Source organism: Pleurodeles waltl, chromosome 5 (assembly GCF_031143425.1).
Source record: "Pleurodeles waltl isolate 20211129_DDA chromosome 5, aPleWal1.hap1.20221129, whole genome shotgun sequence".
Taxonomy (NCBI): Eukaryota; Metazoa; Chordata; class Amphibia; order Caudata; family Salamandridae; genus Pleurodeles; species Pleurodeles waltl.
In genome coordinates, this window is record NC_090444.1 from 215,283,106 (window position 1) to 215,304,464 (window position 21,359).

Consider the following 21,359-nt stretch of genomic DNA (forward strand, 5'->3'; position numbering starts at 1 on the left):
ATGATCTTGGTAGCGGTGGAGTGGAAAGGTGGAAGGCGGACTCTCTGGGTCCGGTCAGTGAGGAAGGAGGTGAGCCAGTGTTGTGGAGGCGTGTGCAGAGTGTGTGGTGGCAGACAGTGTCAAAGGCTGTGGAGAGGTCTAGGAGGATGAGTGCAACAGTCTCGCCTTTGTCAACATTGGTCCTGATGTCGTCAGTTCATGCAATGAGGGGTGGTTTCCGTGCTGTGGTTCTTGCGGAACCCGGATTGTGAGGGGTCAAGAGTGTTGTTTTCTTCTAGGAAGTGGGATAGGCGGGCGTTGACTAGTTTCTCAGCAACCTTGGCGGGGAAAGGGAGGAGGGAGATGGGGCGATAGTTGGAGAGGATCTCTGGGTCGGCTTTGTTTTTTTTTAGGAGAGCAGTGATTTCCGCGTGCTTCCAGGGGTCTGGGTAGGTGGCGGAGTCGAAAGAGGAGTTGATTATGTCGCGGAGTATGGGGGCAATGGTTGGGCTGGCTTTGTTGTAGATGCGATGGGGACAGGGGTTGGAGGGGGATCCAGAGTGGATGGAGTTCATGTTTTTTTCGGTTTCTTCATGTGTGGTGGGGGCCCAGGTGGTGAGTGTGGTGGGGGGGTCATGAGTGGGGGTTGAGTTGGGTGAGTGAGGGGTGTGTGTGGTGGGTGTATGTGTGGTATGAAGCTGTTGTGGATGTCCAGGATTTTGTGGTGGAAGTGGTTGGAGAGGGCGTCACATAGGGGCTGTGGGGTCCATGTTGCTGGCTTTGGGTTTGGCTAGCTCATTAATGATGGTGAAGAGTTCTTTGCTGTTTTGAGAGTTGTTGTCAAGGTGTGTCTTGTAGTGATCTCTTTTGGCGGTGCGTATGAGTTGGTGATGGGTGCGAATGGTGGCTTTGAGGGTGGAGAAGTTGGTTGTAGAGGGTTCTTGTCGCCATATTTTCTCCGCTTGCCGGCATTTGCGCTTCGAGTCTTGGAGTTCGGGGTGAACCATGGGGCGTTCTTGATGTTGCGGGTGGCAATGTGTTTTCTGAGGGGGGCTAGTGTGTCTGCGCAGGTAGTGATCCATTTAGAGAGGTTGTGTGCTCCTGTGTTGGGGTCGTTGGTGTCGGGGGGGTTGTGAGCCATATGGGAGTTCAGGCGTTCTGTGGGGATCTTGCCCACATGCAGTAGGGTGTGGTGTGTTGACGGTGGTGTGTGGGGGGTTTGGTGAAGGAGAAGTGGACGCAGTGGTGGTCAGTCCAGAGGAGTTTGTGGTGTGGGTGTAGGCTGTGTGTTGGCTTGAGGTGAAAATTGCGTCGCGTGTGTGTCCTGCTGAGTGGGTGGGTGCGGTGACCAGTTGTTTGAGTCCGAGGTTGGTGAGGTTGTCTATGAGGGAGGTAGAGTTGTGGTCTTGTAGGTTCTCCAAGTGAAAGTTGAAATCACTGAGGAGGATGTAGTCTGTGGAGGTGAGGGCGTGCGAGCTGAAGGTGTCGGCAGTGGTGTAGCAGAAGGCGGGGCGTGGTCCTGGTGGTCTGTAGATTAGTGTACCTCTGCGGGTGGAGTTGTTGTTAATGTGGATTAGGAAGTGCATGTGTTCTGTGTTGTCAATAGTGTCTTGGGAGCTGGTGGTGACTGATGGTGTCCCTGTGTAGGATGGCGATGCCACCACCTGGCCTGTTGAGGCGGTCTTCGCGTTGGAGTTTGTATCCTTTGGGGGTGGCGATGGCTATGTCGGGTTCCGAGGAGGGGTTGGTCCAGGTTTCCGCGAGGAAGGCGATGTCAGGTGAGTGTGATGTGATGTGGTCCCAGAGTTCTATGGCATGTTTGAGAAGGGAGCGGGTGTTGAGGTGCAGGCAGTTGAGGTGGTTGTGGTGTGTTGTGTTGGTGCGGTGCATGAGGGTGTTGTTGCGGGGTGTGTTCTGGTTGTGGGGTGGTGCGCTGCAGGGCTGGTTGGTGGGGGCAGAGCAGGTGTGTATTGCGTTGGGGGTGTTGTGTTTGTTGTCAGGGGTCGTTATAGTTGGTATGTGGTGTGAGGGATGAGGAGCAGGAGAAATGACAGGTGTGGCAGGTGAAGGGGCCCTGAGTGTGTGTGGGGCTGGAAAGGGTTCAGGTGGGGCGAGGGCCTGGGTTGAGTGAGTGGAGGGTGAGGGGAGAGTAGGTTTGTCTGAGAGGGACAGGGGGACTGGTGCTGGGCGCGGTCTTGGCACCACGGTTGCCATAAATGGGGGGGAGGGAGGGAGTGGCAGCTGGGAGGAGGGAGGGCTGGGCGAATGGGAAGGCTGGGGGGTGGAGGATGGCAGCGGCAGGAAAAGCTAAAGGAGAGAAACGGACGGTGAGGAAGTGGGGGTAGGCAGGAGGAGCCGCGGGGACGCAGCGGCTGGGGATTTCCCTAAAGGAGAGAAACGGACGGTGAGGAGGTGGCGCGGGGCGGCGGAGCACTGAGGTGCAACAGTGCTAAAATTAATGCTTAAGACAATCGGATGTGCTTATATATAGAAAAAAAAAGTCATGTGTATATATGTATCCCGAACACATCTGAGACGGTTAAACAATGTGTGGTACAATGGTGATGTAATTGATGAAATGCCAATAAAATAAAGTGTTAAAAAACAAGGTTTACTGACTTTAGTAAATCTGTATTTGCATCAAAATACATGGGTGGATTAATGGCAACACCCATGCTCCACCCATGTAACGCCTCCCCAACTCAGGGTAATGGAAGGCAGTGCAAAGCGGTGCCTTGCATTACTTTTCAAGGTCTAACAATTCAGATACCAGGAGGATTGCTGAAGTATCTTCTTCATGAGGAAGAGGAAGCCAGATTCTCAGGTAGAACGTTTACAGTGGAATTGTTGTTTCCCCTGTATTACAGAAGAAGTTGTCCAAGTAGTTCATGAGAAAACAGCTGCAGCAAGAATGAGGGTGCTGATCTGGCTCTAGACAGATTTTCATCATAATGGGAAAAAACTGATTGGTTGGATGATAATGGTACTAACTGTATTGGAAATATATAAATAGATCATCTACACAAAGAAAACTAATACTTGTTTCTCACCCACAGAAATAACGAAACAAGACCTTGACCTGTTTCTGTCCAGGGTACATAGTGGCATGTCTGTGAGTTTCCTTCAGTTTAAGACCAGCGGTGAAAAGAAAACCGGAAGTACCTGACCCTGATCTAGAGTAAGACACAGAACTGATGATGACTTACCAAAATTACATTACCCTAGAGGGGATCCAAAAAGGAAGACCAATGGAGAGTCTTTCATGGTGAAGCCAACATATGACTTTCTGGACAGCAAAGTATTCCCCGACATCTAAGAGGATAGAAATCATCACCTGGATGTGGTATGCTCTTTCACCCCTCCAGAAACGTGAATATCAATGTCTGGTCTTCTATGCTGAGTTTGACACATCTGGACTTGAAGGTAGGGCCAGTTGCCTTCAAGAAGGTTTCGTTTCTGAAAGGGAAAAAAACAGAGGACAGTTACCGCCTCACCCCACTTAGAATTTAGGTACATACATAAACAGGAAATAGCAGGGATAGTACCTGGTGTAGCAGGATGAAACAAGAAGAATAGAACCTTATAGAATGAGCAACAAACTGCTAGAGCGACATTGCAACATATGCACAGTCTCCTTTTATACTAAGGTAAGTAATTGACCTGGAATAGGAAAGGGAAAGAAAACAGGAAGTGATTCGTCCCCATGTTGGTCTGGGATAAGGAAGTAATTAGGGGCATATTTATACTCCGTTTGCGCCGAATTTGCGTCGTTTTTTTCGACGCAAATTCGACGCAAAACTAACTCCATATTTATACTTTGGCGTTAGACGCGTCTAGCGCCAAAGTTAATGGAGTTAGCGTCATTTTTTTGCGTGAACACCTTCCTTGCGTTAATGATATGCAAGGTAGGCGTTCCCGTCTTAAAAAATGACTCCGATGCATATGCGTCGTATTTATACTCCCGGGCAAAAATGACGCCCGGGAGTGGGCGGGTCTAAAAAACCCGCATTAGCGCCGGATTTTAGCGCCTGGGTCAGGGCAGGCGTTAAGGGACCTGTGGGCTCAGAATGAGCCCAGAGGTGCCCTCCCCTGCCCCCATGGACACCCCCTGCCACCCTTGCCCACCCCAGGAGGACACCCAAGGATGGAGGGACCCACCCCAGGGACATTAAGGTAAGTCCAGGTAGGTATTTTTTTTTTTTTGTGGCATAGGGGGGCCTGATTTGTGCCCCCCTACATGCCACTATGCCCAATGACCCCTGGGCATGGCCATTAGGCAAGGGGGCATGACTCCTGTCTTTGCTAAGACAGGAGTCATTTCAATGGGGGATGGGCGTCGTAAAAAAATGGCGCAAATCGGGTTGAGGCGATTTTTTTGCCTCAGCCTGACTTGCACCATTTGTGGACGCCCATACGCTATTTTCCCCCTACGCCGGCGCTGCCTGGTGTACGTCGTTTTTTTAACGCACACCAGACAGTGCCGGCGGCTAACGCCGGCTAACGTCATTCAATAAATACGAATGGCTTCAGAATGGCGTTAGCCGGCGCTAAATTTTTTGACGCAAAACTGCGTTGGCGCAGTTTTGCGTCAAAAAGTATAAATATGGGCCTTAATGTGAAAAGTAAGATAATTCATCCCAAATTAATTTATGGTATGGATCTGATTTATTCAAAAAAGAAGGATCGGGATCTAAAATGTCATCCTAATTCACTAAACAGATTGGAGACTACAAACTATACCATAGGCTGCAACATGGTGGTGAACAATCTTTCAGGAAAAACTAGCCCACCAGACTGCATTCAACAGCTGCGCCTGGCCACCACTCAGTTGCCAACAATGTCACACCGAAGTATACAAAAAAAGTGATGGCTGGAATGCTTAACTTAATGTCAGCCACTGGTCATTATTCGGGGCCGCAGCCCACTCCACCATTATTTCACACACTAAGGCCCCTCAGTTTGGACCCAGCCATATGCAAATCAGCCTTAACCCTGCTCTAGTGGGGAAGATCCAGCCCGAAATGCTATGCAAGGTGCTACCTGAACCCAGGACTGGTTTGACCCTGATTAGAGCTCATCAGACAGGTATTGCTTGGTTCCAGAGGCACATTGTGCACTCTGGACATAACAAGAGATTGGATTACTAGATTAAAAACTGGGTTGTGGTAAAAGTGTTGATCCTACAGAAGAGTCTTAGCTGAACTGGTTCTGTCTTCGCATTTTGTTGACGTGTGTGGTAGTTGAGATTTTTTGTTCAAGTTATTGGCTGCCATTTAATGCTATGAATTAAGTTTTGGAATCTGAGAGGGCAGCTAGGTGGGGATAACAAGAGGAACACTGTTTTAGATGGATGAAGCTTCAGATGATAGTATGGCATCCGGGTTAGAATATTCACTAGGTTTTTAGCAATGAATTGAGCATTTTTAGAAGAGTACATTTTCAGACAAAGCTGTGTGCTCTCTGTGTAATAACGATATGAGATGTTAGAATTATTGAGAACGGAGTTGAGCGGCTCCAGTAAGATGTTGGGGAGAGAACAGCCTTGAGGAATCCTTATTGGGATCATCCCAGGGTTAGGAAGAAAGTTAGCCATTTTTTTTTATAATAACTTTGCTTTTCCAGGTATGATAAGAACCAGCTTGACAGCACCATTCAGCCATGTCCTGTCTCTCAGGAGTTTGAAGACATTAGTATGGTTCAGTATGCTGAAGGTATCTAAGTCAAAAAGGCATTGGTTACCTTACTCTAGGATGCGCATATCAGCAACTATTTCAAAAGTTGCATTCTCTATGCTCGGCCTTGAAGCTTGATTGGACCTCAAGCAGAAGATTGTTTTCCTCAATGAAGCATTTGCGCTCGGCCTCCACAAAGCTCCATGGGCTTTAATGTGAACAATAGAGGCAAGGCAACGTTATTTAGAACCCAAAGTTTAACCACTGTTTGATTTAGCAAAAACAAGACCTGAGCTGTTTTTAAACAATTCTGGGGCTATTCCTTAGGGCATATAGGTATCAAGTGGATTGATCTTGTAGGAAATAACTAACAAGCTAATTTCCTTGGCATGTGTGGTGGAGAAGTGTGCAAAGAAATGTGAGGAATATTTTGTTTTGGCAGTTGCATTGGACAGTTCTATTAGGGTGCCATCTTTAGAGGTGGACCAAATTACCTTAGGTTTCAGAAGGGTAGTTTTCAAATTCTTAGAATTCATTGACTGTTTGTAAGAATATTCTAGCTTTTTCACCTTCTCTACAAAGAAGTTGGAGAACTCTTCATGATTTAGGAAGAATGGATTGTGTCACAATCTCAAAAAGATTTTTCATATGTTTATTTTCTAGCTTGGTCTATGCTCATAATATTCCTTGTACAGTTCTTTAGCTTTCTGTTTTAATTTCCTTATGTAGAACAGTGATCATACAGCGATGATTTCCACAGAAGGCAAGGTTGTAGTTTGGCTAAAAGGAAATGAGGATGATAGCTTTGATGGCAAAACTGAGTTACACCCCCAAGAAGCATGGACTAAATTGTTATGAAAAAATACTGCCAAACAACCATGAACCCAAAATGTTTGGTCTTGTAGAAAGCATCGGGAATAGGTTCTAAATTTTGATTCACTTATTCAGTTTGGCCTTCACGCTATGACTGACAGGCAGAAGAAAGACTGCAGATCATAATAATTTACTGAATGCTCGCCAAAATCATCTATCTCACTTTATTACTATAACCCATGTAATCATATATTTTGTAAAACAGAATCAAAGAAATCTGTTGCTGTGGGATTCCTCTTACTGCAGTAAAGTGTGCCATCTTGGTGAATGAATCACCAGCTACCAAGATATTAGTGATTCTATTATCAGCTGGTAATTTTGGTATGAAAAAGGCTAGTACATAATACCAGGGATAAAGTGGATTAGGAAGTGGGTGTAAAAATCCCATTGTCTTCATTCGCTCATTATTTGCTCTTATGCAGGTTTCACAAATAGTTACATATTGTTTTACTTCGCTTCTTAAACCTTCCCTCTAAAGTGTCTTTTAGTCATGTTCTCAATCATATTGATAGCAGAATGACCAGCAAGAAGTGAATCATGATTTTCACAAAGGATTTGTTTTCATAATTCACCAATAGGTGTGTGAAGCGATGCGGTTGACACAAGAAACAGAGGTTTGTATAAAGTAGAAAGTAGATTTGTTTGAGTTGGACAAATGCAGCTCCTTCTGTCTGGCCAGTCACATCGCAACTGCCATGGAACGAGCTGCTCGATCGAAAGCCCACATTCCAAAAGAACACTTTCTTAGCAACACTTAAAGAGACATTGTAATAAAACAACAAAACAGTATGAAAAACCCATTATTCGCACCAAAGTATACCATCCTTAGAGTCTCTCTGAACACCTAATTAATTATCTTCAGGGTGAGGTTTTCCTTTATCTGAACAATGATGTTTGGGTTTTGTCTTTCAAACTTGTTATAAGTATCATCATCAACAATACTTTATTCAATTGTATCTCACAATCATAAAAGCAGATGAAATATACAAAGTAACACCAATCAACAACCACATAAGATAGATAAAATAGAGTAAATCAAGACATACAACAATTGATACCATGTGATAAAATTCGCTACAGAAACTGAGTCCAGTTATTCTTCTAAAAAACGGTATAAAATCAATACAACCAGATATTTAAAAGGCAGGAACTGTTGTCCTGGCCAAAAACATTTAGAGATGAAAGGCCTCCATGATTTGCCTAGAAATAGGATCTGGCCTTAATTACTGCACATAAATATAAAGCTAAACCATTACATATTTTGATTGATGGAAGGGACAGCAAGTAAATAAAAGCTGGGCGGCACTGTTTAAAATGCATAGAGTTTAAGAGTGGAATCACAAACACTTTCCTTAAATCAAAGTAAAATTTGCAAAAAAAACTATATGCATTGTGCTTTGGTCTGACACTAAGTCACAAGGACATTTTCCCAGAACTGGACTCCAGTCGTTGGTGAGCGGAAAACTGACGAGTCAGTGAAATGTCTCTATTCTTAGGCGTGTGAGGAGATATCCATGCCTCGAGTTCAATACATATTTTAAATATGGTTCCATGCCATCTGATTGCTGCAGCAGGAGATTCCGCCTTACACTAGATTTCTTTGACTCAATAGCCCACCTTGAGTCAGCCAGATAAGTAAGACAGATGTTTTTCAGATCTTTCCTGGAAAGTGTTTCCATTTTTTCTGGTGTAAAGAATAACTAAGGGTGGCCCAGGTCTGTAAGAAAATTCTTTATATAATCCAGCCATGGAATTTGCAGCGAATGACTTAATGATTGAGCATCTTCTATAATGGCCCTATTCAGACTAGCAAAGTCGGAGGTCCATACTTTATGCCAAAGTAAGATTGGTTGCGTGCTTATTAGATCTGTAATGTATGTTACCCCCATTTCTGTATGGCACGCCAAGGTTGAGGTAGATTTTGGCACACTTAGGATGGACTTTAAAAAATCGTTTTCGGCTAGCTGTAGGGCGTTGCATTTCCTATATCCCCACAGGCCTGGCCCATACAGTGTAACAGAGACACATTTTGCTCTATAGATTGTCATCATGTCTTTGGGAGTGGCCCTACCGACCTTTTTGGAAAAATGTTTTACAGCCATAATAGCTTTCGTAAAAAATAATTTCCTAGACCTGATGGCTTGCAGCCAGGTGCCTTTATTATCAAACATAATACCTAGATATGAAAAGGTTTCTATATCATCTAGTTTGACACCCTTTAAAATGACTTGGGATTTTTTTGCAGATTTTATACCACAGGTCATCGTGAAGGTTTTAGAGTGATTGATTTTAAGGCCTAAGTCTTCCATATAATTGTAGAAAGTTGTTAATAGTCGCTGCAAAGCTACTGGGGTGCGTGCCATCAAAACAGCATCATCCGCATACATAAGTGCTGGAATCTTTCGAAAGCCAACTTGTGGAAGATCTCAGCAAGCAGTAGATAAGACAGCCTCTAATTTATTAATATATAGGGCAAACAATAGGGGAGCTAAAACACAGCCTTGGCGTACCCCCCGCTTTACAGGAAAGACGGAGGTACACTCCCCCTGAGACCCATAACGCACTCTAGCTTTGGCTCCAGAGTATAGTTCCCTGATGAAGTGAACTATTGTAATATCTACCCCCATATCCAGCAAAATGGGCCAAAGTTTGCTGTGAATTACACAGTCAAACGCTGAAGTCAAGTCCACAAATACAAGGTGTAAAGCTCCTGTCTTGGCCTTCGTATATTTACCAATATAAGTGAAATTGGCCTGTAACATGCTGGGTTTTGGCGGTCTCCTTTTTTAAATAGTGGAACAATAATGGACTCTGCCCAGGTTGGGATAAAGGCTGTGGCACAACAGGCTCGTAAGACCTGTGTCAATAGAGGGCCCCAGAGTGAAACATTAGACTTATAGATATTGATTGGTATTCCATCTGGGCCTGGTGCTTTCCCACTCTTGCTGGCGTTGATGGTGTCAATGACCTCATTTAAACTGAATGGTGGAGTAATAGGCTGAAAGTCCAGTCTGTGGGCGTTTGAATCTAGGACTACATTTTTTGAGGAGTATATTTTGGAAAAATAGGTAACCCACTCCTCTTCCGTGATGGCTATTTCGATACTTGGTGGCGTTCCATCACCCAGGAGAGGGGAGTTCACTATCTTCCCAAATTCGGCATTATCATTCTGGAGGCTTGCATTATAAAGAGAAAGCCACGCTTCATCTTTTAAATTTTGTTTCCTGTTTTTATAGCCTTTTTATACTCATGTCTGAGAGTAGTGATCTCATATTTATCAGGGTTTTGGCTATGTAGGTACTGTTTAAGTCTCTATGGGCCCGTGTACATTCAGTATCAAACCACCCTTTGTTTCCCCGTGGTCTAGATTTACCTGTGCTTACTGTGAGAGACTGTTTGATTCCAGTGGTGATTGCTGTGAATGCTTTAATACACTCCTGTGAGCTGATGTTGTCTGAGAGGCAGGTTTCAAACTCATTGGCGTAATCACTCAACAGTTGTTTCATAAAACCTATTGGTTCAATCTGTGACCAACGAATAGAGTAACCATTCCTTGCACCCCCCAATATTCACCACCTTCTCTGCTACTCCCTTATGTTTGTTTATAGCTTGAGGGAGTACAAGAAAAAAAACTTTGAGGGTAGTGGTCGCTAAGCGCGATGCCATGGATTTTGTACTCAGATGTGCAAAAAACAAAATTATTAGATGTTAATATAAATTCAATTATAGTGTTGGCACATCTGCCATTAAAGGTAGGTTTAAGCTGTAGATTACTATCGTTTAAACAATTACAAAAGAAGAGATCAAATTTAATTAGTACGACATTCAACAAATTACCGTAGGAGTTGTGGGTAAAATGAAATAAGTCATCGTTTCCGCCTATGCCAAGGGAACAGGGTTTCTCATCTGTTTGGGAGCACAGGTGGGTGTTAAAATCGCCCCCCACACGATAAAGGTCTCTTTATGTGAGGAATTACATGCACGATCCAGATCGTCCTGCAATTGCCTGAGTGTGTATGAGAATTTTTGTTGGGGGGGCATTATTATAAATATTAATAATCGCCAACTGCGCTTCATTTTTTAATTCACAGATGGCCAGATGTATGAAAATATTTTGCACTCGCAAATGGTGCGAATCTGTGAATTCGGCCGTTTGCGAGTGCAAAATAGTGGTCTGCAATGCATGAAAGGCATTCGCAGACCACAAAGTAGAAATCGCAAAAATTTTGATTTATTGCGTTGCGACGTGGATTTTGCGAGTCGCAATTTGCGATTCGCAAAATCCAGGTCGCAAGGCGATGCTGCAAAATACCATGATCTGCAACCAGGTGGTAACCTGGTGCAAAATTAAAAAATGCAGTTAAACTGCATTTTTAAATTTAACCTGTAAAGCACACATGCCCTTTTGGCATGTGTGTACCTTACATGTAGCAAAAAATTCTTTTGGGGTGCAGCAGAGGGGGCCTTAGGCCCCCAGCACCCTGGGCTTTTGCATTTCCAAAATTGCGATTTCTGGTTCAGAAATCGCAATTTTGGAAATGCAAAAAATTTGCAGCTACGGGCCTACAGGCCCATAGCTGCGAATGGGGCCAGTATCGCAATTTGCGATTCGGTAATAGCATTAGTGATTTTTAAGAAATCGCTATTACCGAATCACAAATGTGATACATGGCACTTTGAGAGTCGGAAATAGCGATTTATTAAAAATCGCAATTTCCGAATCGCAAAGGGCCGTGATGGTACATCTGGCCCATAATTGTCAAAACATTGAAGCACTGCATGCGCATTGCACAATCCAAACGAAATGACTGGGCATTGAAAAGCACATATTTTGTAAGCAAAGCTGCTTCCTAATTGTCTCCTTCTCTTACACAAATACGATGGTATGCACCTCCTAGATCTATCTTAGTGAAGTTAATAGCTTTCTTGATATGATCAAGCATAACAGGTGATTATTGACAGTAATTCGATTCAAGTGTTCTGTAATCTGTGAAGGTGTGCAGTTCTCCTCTCTTGATCATGAAGAATGGAGGACAAGCGGCAGATGATTGTGATGCAGCAGAAGACTGTGATGGTCTCATGATAGTATTTGCCAACTATTCATTTAAATATCTGTGAAGATCTTCTGTTTCTTGTTGTGTTAATGCATAGCTTTGACTGCATTGGATAGTGAATCAATGTGGAACGTGCATGGTTGGTGGGGTAATGGAGTTTCCACCTTCTTTTTATTAAATCCATTTACATGTTCATGATACACTGAAGGCACCATAGTAGACATTGCCAGAGTTGGTGGCTAAATATCATCCTCTGAAGTTGCGGCCAGACCCAAACACCTCTCAGGTGCAGCCATCTCTACTTAAATCTTTTGAGATGTATTACTCTGCATTCTGAGATATATGTTGAGGAGGACAGCTGTAGGGTACCCGGGACCCCGTTTTAACTGGATTATGCATTGTAAGGCATGGAAGGCCCAAAGTAAGATGAAACTGTGAAGCATCTATCAAATGAAAACTTAAGCTTTCCTTGAGTGAGTGAAAACAGGTAATTATTAATATTAGGGTGCAATGTGTGATTGGCCCTGAAGTAAGCACTGTACCTTCAACTCCTGTTGCTACTCAGACATTGCCTTTTTGTGATAGGTAACCCTAACTTCTTAACATACTCTCAATGAGAATCCCTGTAGCTCTTCAATTAGAGCTAATAAATGGCTATCCACGCTCTGATGATCTTGCAAAGTTACATTCAAAATAAGGTGTGCTGAACCTGAATGTACAGTGTTCAATATAACTATGCTGGCTTTGAGGACAGAGAACCACTCAAAGGGAAGATCTTTTTTCTGAGGTTCATTTCCCTGACGCTGGTTTTTAGGGCTCTTAGGATAGAATTTAATAAAAAGTTTATCGTACCCACAGTACCAACAAAAATCACATTTTAAGCACACAATACTCTTTCAACATCTGTTCACATGTACTTCTAATTTGCATAGTCTTTATGGAAGAATTTCTCACTTTTTTAGGTAGGGGATCTAACATAGTCACCTTACCTTCTCTCACCCTAGCTTTCTGACAGTCTGTGCTCCATCTGTAAAACCTGGTCTGTCCCTTTGTCATAATCTATATACAGGCCTATCTGGCACGTGTGTTTTTATGTCTTTCAATTCACCACTTGGTGCTTTATTAAAGAGTTTAGCTTGCTTAGTCTTTGGTCATTTAGACTTGCTCTTGCGCCACGCAAGGGGGCGCAAGAGAGATTCAGTGAGAAATATTAAGACACACAAGACCACCTCGCTTAGCCCAGCATGACTTGATAAATCTAGAGTAATATCAAGCATCACAAACGTCTATTTTGTGTTAATTCTACAGCATGGAGGCGTTCCACTGGTGAAGCGTGGGTGTTCCCACACATCCACGAATGGATTTTTGGGCATTTGAAGATTTACCGTTAGTGGTAAATCTGGGAATGCACCAAAATGTTATGCCTCCCAGGTGAGGCGAAGCAAGGAGAAATATTTTCCCTTGTCGAGAACACAGAAAGAGGAAAATGCCTCTCAGGATTGTTTGTGAGCAGGAAGGTGTCCTTTTCTGCACAAAACAAACCTGCCTAAAACGCCGGCATCCTTGCAACATGACGCAACGGTGCCTGCATTGGCACTAGGCAGCCAAAAATTCACTAGTGCCAGGAAAGGACAAGAATGTGCTGAATAATAGTAACTACGGTGCATTCCTGCCCTTTCACACAGCTCAGCAAGGTGGCTTGCTGCATTGCACTGCATGAAGGAATTATAAATCTGCTCCTGCATTTCTAAAATTAGCCATTGAAACTGAACATACTACACTAGAGGGCTATGATATGATCCCAGGGGTAATAACCAGGACATGGCATCCTTAGTAAAATAAAACAACATAAAGGCCACCTTAACCTCTGTGGTAGTACATGCCAAATGATTGAGACAGAAATTGCAAACTTCACTAAGTTATAATGATCATAGCTTTTGAGGAACTTCAGAAAAATACTCAGTGTAGAGTCGCCCTTGGAGCGCACAAATAACGAGACGGACACCGTGCTTAGATGCTGGCACACGAGGAACTGCGTCATCGCCGTTCCCACTTTATTTATACCCGTGCTCTGCTCCCCTCCCGGACACGCAGAGCACGCTACACATCAGAGGAGAGCCCGAATGGCTCTCCGAACACTCTCTACATCCCTCCCATGTTTTACTTCACACGGACAAGAATTACTCTGTAAACTTACAACAACCAAATGAACATTACCCCACAGACCCCAAAAGGGGTGAATGTGTTAGGGAAAATAAATGAAAGAAAGAACAATAAAACTGAATAAAATAATCCAGAGAAAAACGCATTTTCCCACACACTAACACTGTTCACTTTTGACCACCGGACATCTCTTCATACCATCGATATCGGGCTTCATCAATTTTCAGTCACGGAAAATGTTAACGAAACACAGTTCACAAACAGCCTGCTTTACAGACAAAATCTTTCAGCTGGCTGCTGGGGGCAGGATTGGGGCGTAAATTGTACCTCGCACTTCTGGCACGCAAACCCACATGTCCAGGAGCATCACACGGCATGGCTTGCTCAACCAGCACGGGCCCCGGGACACTCACAGTCTCTTCAGGTCTATTCGGCGAGCTCCTTATGACGTCCTCCATCTCTTCTTCTTCTTCTGCAGGGACAACAACACCAGCTTTACGAAAATGTGACACATTTCGTGTCAGTCTCTGTCTTCCCCTGGCCGCTGTTATCATTGCTCCTTGTACGCCAATGACCTCCCAGACTTCAGGTTCAAATGCTGTCCGGAACTTTCCTCCTCCTCTCCTACTTTTCACCACCACTCGATCACCTTCCCGAAAGTCTCGATACTTGGCTCTTTGTTTTCCACTGGCTTTCTGATTAGTAATTTCCCATCGTCTCTGAGTGGCCTTAACATCCAACACAGGTGGTTTCCACCTTGGACCAGCTGGGATACAGTCACGTGGAGAAGCCTTGAACATCAAAGCGGAGGGTGCACACCCAGTGGTGCTATGCGGTGTTTGACAGTATGCACTCAAAAACCTTTGTAAGCACTGCTCGCTTTCCTCCCTTTGCTCAACTCCAATCCTGAGAGCCCTATTCAAAGTTTGCATAAATCTTTCAACGTCACCATTCGCCTGAGGCCAATACGGCATGATCTTACGATGACGAATAGCCAACCCATCAAGATACGAGCAAAACTCTTGCCCCTGGAATGGGGGCCTATTGTCTGTCCTAATTTCGTCGGGTAGCCCGAACAATGCAAAAGTCTTCTAAAGAACTGGCCGTACATTTTCAAACGCCGTAGACGCTATGACCTCAACCACAGGGAACTTTGTATAGGAATCTATCATGACGACAGTCAGCCTCCCATCCGGAAAACTCCTAAGTCCATGCTCGCCTTTGTCCACGGTTTCAAAGTGGCTGGTTCAGTCACCACCGGCCAACTCGGCGGTTCCGCCGATGTGATGATACAGGAGTGACACTTCCCCACCATTTCATCAACTTGACTGTCCATGCCAGGGAACCACACTTTGGCACGTAATCTGGCTTTTGTCTTGGCAGCACCTTAATGCCCTTGATGAGCCAATTCGATCACCCGAGACCACAGACACTGAGGACGTAAAATTCTCCTTCCCCTCAGGATCAGTCCAGCATTATCTGTGGACAATTCATCACGCACCTTCCATATGCCCTGCATAGCCAACTTCTGGTCTGAGCTGGACGCATTTGTCTTTTCTAGAAAGTGTTTCCATTTCTTATAATTCAACCCCTCCTTAACCTGATTCAGTACCACATCATCCTTGGTAGCATGCACAATGTCGGTTATGAGAAGAGCATTGGGACATGCCGACTGCATGACCATGCTGACAAAAACCTCAGTGCTTTCTTCATCTTGCTCTTGGTGAGAATCGAGTACCTTAGGAGACGGATGGCAAGACAGATAATCTGCTGGGTTGTTTGCCCCAGGTTGATAAATGACTGTAAATCGATAAGGCTGAAGTAGAACAGTCCATCATTCAATCCTCAGAGGTGCGAGACGTGGGCTACCCGCAAACAATGAAACTAAAGGCTTGTGATCAGTTACTACTTGAAACTCATGCCCATACAGATATAAATGAAAATGCCGGCATGCCCATCGAATAGCTAGAGCTTCGCACTCAATCTGCGCATATCGTGTTTCAACCGCCGACAAAGCCCGGCTGGCATATGCAACGGTAATCCACTCTTGATGTCTTCACTCTTGAAGAAGAACAGCCCCAAGCCCAACAGGGCTCGCATCCACCACCACTTCTGTCCGCCTACCGGGGTTAAAATAAGCCATGGTTGACCTATCCAACAACGCTGCCTTAATGTCTTCGAACGCCTTGTGTGCATCGGGAGTCCACTCCCAGTGGTGTTGCCCTTTAGTGAGTTGTCGAAGAGGCTCTGACATGGTGGCAAGCTGTGGTATGAACCTCCCACAATACGTGGCCATCCCCAAGAAACTGCGTACTTCCGTGGAATTTTGGGGAGTTGGGGCTTGACGAATTGCTTCAGTCTTATGAGGATCCACTTGTAGACCATCCTTTGAAAAGATGTAACCAAAAAATTCTACTGATGTTTGATAAAATGCACATTTCTTTTTGTGAAGTGTCAGTCCAGCTTCCACTAGTCTTTGCAACGTCGCTCTTAGATGACGATGATGTTCTTCTCTCGTCCTGGAGTGTATCAAGATGCCATCACTCAAATTGATTACCCCTGGTAATCCGGACAAAGTCTCTCTGATAGCATTCTGGAACACCTCGGCGGCCGAGGACACCCCAAAACTCAGCCTCTTATATCTCGGTAGCCCCACGTGCGTTGAGAAAGTGGTAATGTTCCTGCTCTCAGGATCTAGCTCCAGCTGATGATATCCAGCGTTAAGATCCAGTTTTGAGAACCACTGCGCCCCATTCAGATCTGCTATGATGTCATCCATAGTGGGCGTTATGTGTCTTTCCCTTCGAATGGCTTTATTAGGCAAGCGCATGTCAACGCAGAGGCGAATAGCTCCAGGCTGCTTGGGTTTTGGCGCTATCACCAACGGTGAGACCCAGGGGGTAGGCCCATCTACTTTTTCAATGACTCCTTGGTCTTCAAGCAGTTGTAATTCCTTTTCGACGGCAGGCCGCAAATGGAATGGCACCCGACGATGCCTCAGAGCCAGAGGGACAACGCTTGGATCTATGTGAAGTTTGACACGCTTTTCTTTTAACCGTCCCAAACCCTCAAAGAGTTGCGGAAATTCACTGAGGAGGCGTTCCCCCTGAGAGTCATAAACTTGACGTGCAAAGAATACCAGTTCTAAATCCTCTGCTGTGTGACACCCTAACAGAGTGCCTCGATCTCCTGCTACCACATAGAACTTTGTCTTTGCTGACCGATCCCCACTGGTCACTGACACTTCCACAGTTCCTTTTAGAGGAAGAGGCTCTCGTCCTCCATAGTTGTATATCCTGGTGGCCGTCGGGGTAAGTGGCGTTGTGGGGGTCAACTGCTGATATAGGGTCTCATCCATAACGTTAACTGAGGCCCCTGTGTCAATAAGTACTGATGCCAACGTACCATTGACTTGCACGTCACTCATGGGAGGTGGTCTCTTTTTTTGTTGCCTCCCACCAGTGAAGGAAATCACAAAAATGTCCTCTTCCTCGTCTTCCTCAAAAACAGGGCTACCTGACGCTGTGTGGTCTATCACCTCTTCAGCACTCGTGGATACACTCCTGACATTAGCATCCTTTCCCTTTTGATCCCCTTGCTTATTCCTCCTAGACCTGCACACTTTTGCAAAATGATTTGCTTTACCACAACGGTTGCAAGACTGTCCTTTTGCCGGGCACCACATGTTAGCTCTGTGTTCGTAGCCACAGCTCCCACAGGCACGTTCACCGGGTCTGGCGAGGTTTGGCCTGCGCGGCGGTGCCAGGCGTGCCTGAACAACATCTACCTGCTCTTCTTTCACTTGGACTGAACGGGTAGACGACGCTGCAGCCAACGACTGACCTCTCACAGCCGCCATTGCGTCTGCCCGTACCGCAGAAAGTTCATGGGATCGTGCAAGAATTAGAATTTCGTCAAGGGACATACCCTGCTGTCGAAGAATAAGCTTTCTTAAGGCATTGGACCTGCAGCCCTGGATAATCTGAGCCCGGATCTCTTCTTGCTGGTTGAGTCCCGTGAACGAACTCGCTAGCTTTCTTAATCTGGCGTAAAACATGTCCATTGACTCAACTTCCGTTTGTTGCGCCTGTCTAAGTTTGAAACGTTCATAGTCAGAGTTAAGTTGGGGATCAAAGTGCCTATTTAAAGCTGTTACAGCTGCATCAAAGTCAGATTTGTCCCCTGTGTCTGGGAGGGAATCAAACAGCTCTTGTAGTTCATCTCCGCCCATCAACAACATTAAAGACCTTCGTACTGCTCCATCCATTTCCCTAGTAGCACAAAAATAGTTGTCTAGTCGATTTATCCATAGGCGCCATCTTGGCGCAGCAGTGGGCTCAATCAGTTGGCTAAACCGGGGTAATGATGTGACTGAAGAATGAACACTGTTATTTAACTGCGCCGGGATCTGGGGATTTCCTGGTGGTGGTGGCGCATTTACATTTTCTTGCGGTGGGGCGCTCATGTTGGCACTCTCCCAATACACTAGTTTAAGAGATTAAAGTTTTTTTTTTTAATCACTTCAGCCTTTGTTTGCCATTATTATTTATTTATTTGTTTTATTTTTTCTTACAACCCCTTTTGTATTTTGTTTTCTTGTTTTCCTTGGTGCACTCCTTTTTTTTCTTTTAAATTATTCCTCTTTTGTTTTATTTTTCTCTCTTCTACTGTGTTTTATTATTGCTGTCCATTTTTTCCATTCAGTTTTTTTTTTTTTTTCCAGGCCTCTGTTTACCGGCTCAGATCTGGAGCCTCAGGCTTCAAACAGCCTCCGGTTACGAGACAAAGGGACACGTCCCTTCCCAGTTCCTGCCGATGAAGCCTCCAGGCTTCTAACACGCGACCGGCGCTCACTGTTGCTTCTGCTTAGCAACAAAACGCCTCGTGTTTAAGAGCGCTCCTCTCCCGCGTGACAGCTCCCCTGGGGCGTAGGTGTGGCTCACCTTCTGCATTCTTCCCAGGCAGGAAGCTGGGGCGCAAACTCTCCAGGCAGGAAACCAGGCGTTCGGCCTCCGCCGAGCCAGGAACATCGATCGCCTTCTTCACTGAGGCAAAACAGCGCCTCCCACGCCGTTTCATCCGATGCCACACCACACCCTCAACGGTATGTCATCACCGAGGGGGGAGAAAGCCTCTCCTCGTTATTTATTTTTTCTGTGTCAAACGCACGGAATAAAAATCCCGCTCGTCGCCAATGTAGAGTCGCCCTTGGAGCGCACAAATAATGAGACGGACACCGTGCTTAGATGCTGGCACACGAGGAACTGCGTCATCGCCGTTCCCACTTTATTTATACCCGTGCTCTGCGCCCCTCCCGGACACGCAGAGCACGCTACACATCAGAGGAGAGCCCAAATGGCTCTACGAACACTCTCTACACTCAGGGGCCGCTAATTGTACCTGGGTGAGAAATGACACCAGTAATGTCATTAATATTGTATGAAGAACTTCAAATGCACCTATTAACGTTGAGGCAGAAGTTTCTGACTGTGGTACATATGAACTAGACAATTTACTCTTTTCATCTGGTAATGGATTTTTAACTGCTTGTAATAGATCAAATCATTGAAAAACATATGTTAATTGCAGACGCGAGATTGAAATTTCTCTTCGGGCTCCAGCCATATCTTTTTGTAAGGCACTAATTGCTAGCCCTATATCATTTAAGGAGTAAGGTGTTAGGATTCATGACACCCGGGCAGAGAGTCAGCGTAGGATTCCCAATCTGTAATCTGTTGACTCACAGTTCCACAGTGCTGAAGTCAGTACTCTGGTAGCGAAAATACGTATTTCTGCATAAGTATCCAGGAGGAGGCACCGCGGCTCATGCAGCCGTTCCACAAAGATCTGGACTCGCGGCTCTAGCATAACACAAGTGACACAGGCTTTTCTTTTGACAGATTTCCACCAAGAACCATTTAACACAAAGGTTGAGATGTGAAAATTAAACATTTGTGACTTCAAAGCCAAGTTGGAATCAAGATAAACACTGGAAGACCACTCGTACAACTTTGCGCACTGTTCTTTTACCTGATGGTGCATGAGGCAAACTTAGGGGCAGATTTAAGAAAAGTGGCGCTGCACCCAGTGCACAACCACTTTTCTTGCTCCCCTTAGCGCCCCCCCTACCGCCACCATGTGTGCGCCATATTTAAAATACGGAATTGGAATTAGCTTACTGGCTTTCATTAGCGGAAAGAAGTCTGGTTTTGATTTGGAGGAACTCTCGAGGAATATAGTCCTACGACAACATAACTACTGCCTGTGGTTGGAGGTAGTGATCAAGGTATACTAGGCAATGTAAGCATTTCTGCATCATTTAACTAAAGTTTACTAAATTTCTGAAACACTAGTGTTATTGACTTTTAACTTAAAGCACTAATACTATTGGATTAATAAATATATGACATTATAAAACTAAGGAGTTGCTCTATTCTAATTAAAAGACAGCCTCTGGCAGTCAAAGTACAAGGAGTAAGGAAAAAATCCCTCCATGTTGGGTCATTAGAAGGTCTTCTGGCCTGTATCCCTGAATTCCTCCCAAAACAGAAAGACTTACCAACAGGAAAACAGTTCCCAAAAAGGAAGGAAAATACAGCAGAAGATCATCTGACACTGGACATGACTTCTAGAATAAATACTAAGAATACTTTCTTCATCAATCTGACCTCATTTTTTAAACCAAAATTACACAAACTCAAGGAGTATAGAACTATACTATAGAAGAGTACCAGATAAGAGTATTACCTTTGGATTATACGCTCCCTTATGTGGACTTGACTATGCTACCTCAGGAAAGGAAGAATAAAATACAAATTTAATCAATGGGATATTTCAATTGTATAGCTAGTGAAGAGTCAACTCGTAATAACAATCTCTCCTGCTCACCCAAAATCATGTTGAATGACATTTCATCCCACGGGAGAGTATCTACATGTGTCTGGAGTACTGCACACACGTCAGAGAATTATTGATTTAATGCTATCACTCGTAGAGAAAAAACATTATTAGTAATTCAGACCATAATTTGGAACTTTTAACAGCAATATTAAAATCCTTAACTAAACAAAATAACAAAGAACAAGCCGCACATGGAGAGTTTGAATATGAGCTACTGAAGGTAATAAATGTAAGTCAGCAGAGAACAATAAAAAACAAACAAGATCATGAGCCACACAAACAGGGAAAAAACAATCTAACAAAGACATAGGAACGCATAAGTCAACAGCCTTGGGAAATGTTTGATTACTATGGAAACTATTCTTTGAAAGATTAGAAGTCTAACGGCAACCCTCAATATTAATCTGTCACCATGTTATGCAATTATCAAAAAACCAAAGAAGATCAACAGCAGGGCAGATTAATTTCAATGGTATTTTGTCAAAAGAAAACAAACAACAAGAAAAAGGAGTACTAAGTAATCATTAAAGAAGAAAAAGAAAACAAAGCAAAATACAGAATTTCTAAAAAAGCGACAAAAACGGATAAGATTTTATGCAAACATCAACCCAAAACTGGACATGGAAGATACTTGCCCAATTAATATTCAGGTAACCACTGCTGAAAGGACAGAGATTCATCCAGCCTCTTCCACTGAGGCCGAAGTACTGAGGAATTA